Source organism: Lampris incognitus, chromosome 1 (assembly GCF_029633865.1).
Source record: "Lampris incognitus isolate fLamInc1 chromosome 1, fLamInc1.hap2, whole genome shotgun sequence".
Lineage (NCBI taxonomy): Eukaryota > Metazoa > Chordata > Actinopteri > Lampriformes > Lampridae > Lampris > Lampris incognitus.
The window spans coordinates 67,262,167-67,269,087 of NC_079211.1; the positions used below are offsets into that span (position 1 = coordinate 67,262,167).

The following is a 6,921-nucleotide window of genomic DNA, read 5'->3' on the forward strand; positions in this document are numbered from 1 at the left end:
AAATCTTCATGCGGTGGCTGATCATCTTTATACTTTTGTAGTTGCTACAGTTCTGGACATCACCCTTGTTCTTGAAAATCGGTACCAGTATGCTTCTTCTCTACTCCTCAGGCATCCTCTCACTTTCCAGGATTGTGTTAAACAACCTAGTTAAAAACCCCACTGCCATCTCTCCTAAACACCTACATGCCTCCACATGTATGTCATCAGGACCAACTGCCTTTCCACTCTTCATCCTCTTCATAGCTGCCCTCACTTCCTCCTTGCTAATCCACTGCACTTCCTGATTCACTATCCCCACATCATCCAACCTTCTCTCTCTCTCTCTCTCTCTCTCTCTCTCTCTCTCTCTCTCTCTCTCTCTCTCTCTCTCTCTCTCTCTCTCTCTCTCTCTCTCTCTCTCTCTCTCTCTCTCTCTCTCTCTCTCTCTCTCTCTCTCTCTCATTTTCTTCATTCATCAGCCCCCCAAAGTACTCCTTCCACCTGTCCTCGCTCGCCAGCACATTTCCATCTCTATCGTTCATCACCCTAACTTGCTGCACATTCTTCACAGCTTGGTCCCTCTGTCTACCCAATCGGTACAAGTCCTTTTCTCCTTCCTTAGTGTCTAACCTGTCATACAACTCACCATACGCCTTTTTACTTTGCATTTGCCACCTCTCTCTTTGTCTCCTTGTGCTCCTGTCTACTTTCTTCATCTCTCTGACTATCCCACTTCTTCTTTTCCAACCTCTCCCTCTGTATAATTTGCTGTACTTCCTCAAGCGTAAAAAAAAGTAATTTTTTAAAAATACTTTGAGTTCAATAAATGCTTTCAAACTGACTCCAGTACAATGAAATTGAACATACTCTGCAAAGGACGAGAATGTATTGTAATAGCTTCACCAACTCACCAATGACCAAAACTGAATGTATAACTTTTACTAATGATAAAAAATTTACAAAAAAAATAATAATTTGCATTAAAATTTAAAACATATTTCATATCATATCAAAAATTATGAAAACAACATTTTATATAGAATATAAAACTAATCAACGGAGAACTTCCACACAGAAAAAATTAAGTGTCCACTCGCAGTGGGGTCTGTGCAGACTTTAATGTGGTTTCTATCTCTGGAGGTGGAGGTGCTGCAACTCATATGTAGCAAACACCATACGTCTTATACTGTCTGCAGGTCTTGTACTCCATACAGTCTGCAGGACGTATACTCCATAGTCTGCAGGACTTATATGCCACACAGTCTGCAGGACTTATATGCCATACATTCCGCAGGTCCTATATTCCATACAGTCTGCAGGACTTATATGCCATACAGTCTGCAGGACTTACATACAGTCTGCAGGACTTATATGCCATACAGTCTGCAGCACTTATATGCCATACATTCCGCAGGTCCTATATTCCATACAGTCGGCAGGACTTATATGCCATACAGTCTGCAGGACTTACATATAGTCTGCAGGACTTATATGCCATACAGTCTACAGGAATTACATACAGTCTACAGGACTTATATGCCATACAGTCTGCAGCACTTATATGCCATATATTCCGCAGGTATTATATTCCATGCAGTCTACAGGTCAACATATTTCACATGTGCAGAGACTACAGGAATAGATGAGAGGAGGAGACAAGAGGAAGACATGAGAGGAAGAGACGCTGAAGACATGAGAGAAAGGCATGAGAGGAAGAGACGAGAGGAAGAGACAGGAAGAGATGAGAGGAAGAGACGAGAGGAAGACGAGAGGAAGAGACAGGTAGAGATAAGAGGATGAGACGAGAGGAAGATATGAGACGGGGAGACGAGAGGAAGAGACGAGAGGAAGAGATGAGAGGGAGAGATGAGGGGATGAGACGAGAAGAAGAGATGAGAGGGAGAGATGAGAGGAAGAGATGAATGGAAGAGATGAGAGGGAGAGACGAGAGGAAGAGAAGGGAGGAAGAGACGAGAGGAAGAGATGAGAGGAAGAGACAGGAAGAGATGAGAGGATGAGACGAGAAGAAGAAATGAGAAGAAGAGATGGGAGGAAGATGAGAGGAAGAGATGAGAGGATGAGACGAGAAGAAGAAATGAGATGAAGAGACGAGAGGAAGATGAGAGGAAGAAATGAGAGGAAGAGATGAGGGGAGGAGACGAGAAGAAGAGACAAGAGGGAGAGACGAGAGGAAGAGACGAGAGGAAGAGATGAATGGAAGACGAGAGGAAGAGACGAGAGGAAGAGAAGAGAGGAGACGAAAGCAAGACGAGAGGAAGAGACAAGAGGAGGAGATGAGAGGGGGAGACGAGAAGAAGAGATGAGAGGAAGAGACGAGAGGGATACGAGAGGAAGTGACGAGAGGAAGCGATGAGGGGGAGACGAGAGGAAGAGATGAGAGGGTGAGACGAGAAGAAGTGATGAGAGGAAGAGACGAGAGGAAGAGATGAGAGGGAGATACGACAGGAAGACATGAGAGGCAGATATGAGGGGAAGAGACGTCAGGAAGAGAGGAGAGGAAGAGATGAGAGGGGGAGACGAGAGGAAGAGACAAGAGGAAGAGATGGGAGAGAGACGAGAGGAAGTGATGAGGGGGAGACGAGAGGAAGAGATGAGAGGGTGAGACGAGAAGAAGAAATGAGAGGAAGAGACGAGAGGAAGAGATGAGAGTGGGAGATTAGGGGGAGACGAGAGGAAGAGATGGGAAGATGAGACGAGAAGAAGAGACAAGAGGGAGAGACGAGAGGAAGAGACGAGAGGAAGAGACGAGAGGAAGAGACGAGAACAAGAGATGAGAGCAAGACGAGAGTAAGATTTTAGAGGCGGTAACGAGAGCAAGAGAAGAGATGAAGAGACAAGAGGAAGAAATGAGGGGGAGACGAGAGGAAGAGACGAGAGGGTGAGACTAGAAGAAGAGATGAGAGGAAGAGACGAGAGTAAGAAGTGAGAGGAAGAGACGAGAGGAAGAGATTCAAGAGGAAGAGATGAGGGGAGATGAGAGGAAGAGAAGAGAGGAGACGAGAGCAAGACGAGAGGAAGAGACAAGAGGAAGAGATGAGAGGGGGAGACGAGAAGAAGAGATGAGAGGAATAGACGAGAGGGATACGAGAGGAAGTGACGAGAGGAACCGATGAGGGGGAGACGAGAGGAAGAGATGAGAGGGTGAGACGAGAAGAAGTGATGAGAGGAAGAGACGAGAGGAAGAGATGAGAGGGAGATACGACAGGAAGAGACGAGAGGCAGAGATGAGGGGAAGAGACATCAGGTAGAGACGAGAGGAAGAGATGAGAGGGGGAGACGAGAGGAAGAGACGAGAGGAAGAGATGAGAGAGAGACGAGAAGAAGAAATGAGAGGAAGAGACGAGAGGAAGAGATGAGAGTGGGAGATTAGGGGGATACGAGAGGAAGAGATGGGAGGATGAGACGAGAAGAAGAGACGAGAGGAAGAGATGAGGGTGAGACGGGAGGAAGAAATGAGAGAAAGAGATGAGGGGAGACGAGAGGAAGAGATGAGAGGAAGAGACGAGAAGAAGAGACGAGAGGAAGAGACGAGAGGAAGAGGTGACAGGAAGAGATGAGAAGGAGGGACGACAGGAAGAGACGAGAGGAAGAGATGAGGGGAGATGAGAGGAAGAGACGATGGGGAGACGAGAGGAAGAGATGAGAGGAAGAGACGAGAGGAAGAGGTGAGAGGAAGAGATGAGAGGTAGAGACAACAGGGAGAGACGAGAGGAAGAGACAAGAGGAGGAGATGAGAGGGGGAGACGAGAAGAAGAGATGAGAGGAAGAGACGAGAGGGATACGAGAGGAAGTGACGAGAGGAAGCGATGAGGGGGAGACGAGAGGAAGAGATGAGAGGGTGAGACGAGAAGAAGTGATGAGAGGAAGAGACGAGAGGAAGAGATGAGAGGGAGATACGACAGGAAGACATGAGAGGCAGATATGAGGGGAAGAGACGTCAGGAAGAGAGGAGAGGAAGAGATGAGAGGGGGAGACGAGAGGAAGAGACAAGAGGAAGAGATGGGAGAGAGACGAGAGGAAGTGATGAGGGGGAGACGAGAGGAAGAGATGAGAGGGTGAGACGAGAAGAAGAAATGAGAGGAAGAGACGAGAGGAAGAGATGAGAGTGGGAGATTAGGGGGAGACGAGAGGAAGAGATGGGAAGATGAGACGAGAAGAAGAGACAAGAGGGAGAGACGAGAGGAAGAGACGAGAGGAAGAGACGAGAGGAAGAGACGAGAACAAGAGATGAGAGCAAGACGAGAGTAAGATTTTAGAGGCGGTAACGAGAGCAAGAGAAGAGATGAAGAGACAAGAGGAAGAAATGAGGGGGAGACGAGAGGAAGAGACGAGAGGGTGAGACTAGAAGAAGAGATGAGAGGAAGAGACGAGAGTAAGAAGTGAGAGGAAGAGACGAGAGGAAGAGATTCAAGAGGAAGAGATGAGGGGAGATGAGAGGAAGAGAAGAGAGGAGACGAGAGCAAGACGAGAGGAAGAGACAAGAGGAAGAGATGAGAGGGGGAGACGAGAAGAAGAGATGAGAGGAATAGACGAGAGGGATACGAGAGGAAGTGACGAGAGGAACCGATGAGGGGGAGACGAGAGGAAGAGATGAGAGGGTGAGACGAGAAGAAGTGATGAGAGGAAGAGACGAGAGGAAGAGATGAGAGGGAGATACGACAGGAAGAGACGAGAGGCAGAGATGAGGGGAAGAGACATCAGGTAGAGACGAGAGGAAGAGATGAGAGGGGGAGACGAGAGGAAGAGACGAGAGGAAGAGATGAGAGAGAGACGAGAAGAAGAAATGAGAGGAAGAGACGAGAGGAAGAGATGAGAGTGGGAGATTAGGGGGATACGAGAGGAAGAGATGGGAGGATGAGACGAGAAGAAGAGACGAGAGGAAGAGATGAGGGTGAGTCGGGAGGAAGAAATGAGAGAAAGAGATGAGGGGAGACGAGAGGAAGAGATGAGAGGAAGAGACGAGAAGAAGAGACGAGAGGAAGAGACGAGAGGAAGAGGTGACAGGAAGAGATGTGAAGGAGGGACGACAGGAAGAGACGAGAGGAAGAGATGAGGGGAGATGAGAGGAAGAGACGATGGGGAGACGAGAGGAAGAGATGAGAGGAAGAGACGAGAGGAAGAGGTGAGAGGAAGAGATGAGAGGTAGAGACAACAGGGAGAGACGAGAGGAAGAGATGAGGAGAAGATACAAGAGGAAAAGACGTTAGGAAGAAACGAGAACAAGAGACGAGAGCAAGAGATGAAAGGGGGAGACGTGAGGGAGAGACGAGAGGAAGAGATGAGGGGGAGACGAGAGGAAGAGGCGAGAGGAAGAGATGAGGTGGAGACGAGAGGAAGAGATGAGGGGGAGACGAGAGGAAGAGGCGAGAGGAAGAGATGAGGTGGAGACGAGAGGAAGAGATGAGAACAAGAGATGAGAGCAAGACAAGAGGAAGAGATGAGAGGGGGAGACGAGAGCAAGAGACGAGAGGAAGAGACGAGAGGGGGAGACGTGAGGGAGAGATGAGAGGAAGAGATGAGGGGGAGAAGAGAGGAAGAGATGAGAGGAGAGATGAGGGGGAGATGAGAGGAAGAGATGAAAGGGTGAGACGAGAAGAAGAGATGAGAGGAAGAGAGGGGAGGAAGAGATGAGAGGGTGAGATGACAGGAAGAGACGAGAGGAAGAGATGAGAGGGGGAGACGTGAGGGAGAGACGAGAGGAAGAGATGAGAGGAAGAGATGAAGTGGTGAGACGAGAAGAAGAGATGAGAGGAAGAGACGAGAGGGAGAGTTGAGAGGAGGAGATGAGAGGGAGAGACGACAGGAAGAGATGAGAGGGGGAGACGAGAGGAATAGACGAGAACAAGAGATGAGAGCAAGACGAGAGGAAGAGATGAGAGGGGGAGACGAGAGCAAGAGACGAGAGGACGAGATGAGTGGAAGAGACGAGAGGAAGAGACGAGAGGAAGAGATGAGAGGGGGAGACGAGTAGGAGAGATGAGAGGAAGAGACGAGAGTAAGAAGTGAGAGGAAGAGACGAGAGGAAGAGATTCAAGAGGAAGAGATGAGGGGAGATGAGAGGAAGAGAAGAGAGGAGACGAGAGCAAGACGAGAGGAAGAGACAAGAGGAAGAGATGAGAGGGGGAGACGAGAAGAAGAGATGAGAGGAATAGACGAGAGGGATACGAGAGGAAGTGACGAGAGGAACCGATGAGGGGGAGACGAGAGGAAGAGATGAGAGGGTGAGACGAGAAGAAGTGATGAGAGGAAGAGACGAGAGGAAGAGATGAGAGGGAGATACGACAGGAAGAGACGAGAGGCAGAGATGAGGGGAAGAGACATCAGGTAGAGACGAGAGGAAGAGATGAGAGGGGGAGACGAGAGGAAGAGACGAGAGGAAGAGATGAGAGAGAGACGAGAAGAAGAAATGAGAGGAAGAGACGAGAGGAAGAGATGAGAGTGGGAGATTAGGGGGATACGAGAGGAAGAGATGGGAGGATGAGACGAGAAGAAGAGACGAGAGGAAGAGATGAGGGTGAGACGGGAGGAAGAAATGAGAGAAAGAGATGAGGGGAGACGAGAGGAAGAGATGAGAGGAAGAGACGAGAAGAAGAGACGAGAGGAAGAGACGAGAGGAAGATGTGACAGGAAAAGATGAGAAGGAGGGACGACAGGAAGAGACGAGAGGAAGAGATGAGGGGAGATGAGAGGAAGAGACGATGGGGAGACGAGAGGAAGAGATGAGAGGAAGAGACGAGAGGAAGAGGTGAGAGGAAGAGACAACAGGGAGAGACGAGAGGAAGAGATGAGGAGAAGATACAAGAGGAAAAGACGTTAGGAAGAAACGAGAACAAGAGACGAGAGCAAGAGATGAAAGGGGGAGACGTGAGGGAGAGACGAGAGGAAGAGATGAGGGGGAGACGAGAGGAAGAGGCGAGA

At 49.0% G+C, this 6,921-nt stretch overlaps 1 pseudogene; it reads left to right on the forward strand.

Moving 5' to 3' along the window:
• Window positions 1-5,300: 5,300 nt before the first annotated feature.
• Window positions 5,301-6,640, forward strand: LOC130110956 (uncharacterized; annotated as a pseudogene).
• The last annotated feature ends 281 nt before the right edge of the window (window positions 6,641-6,921 follow it).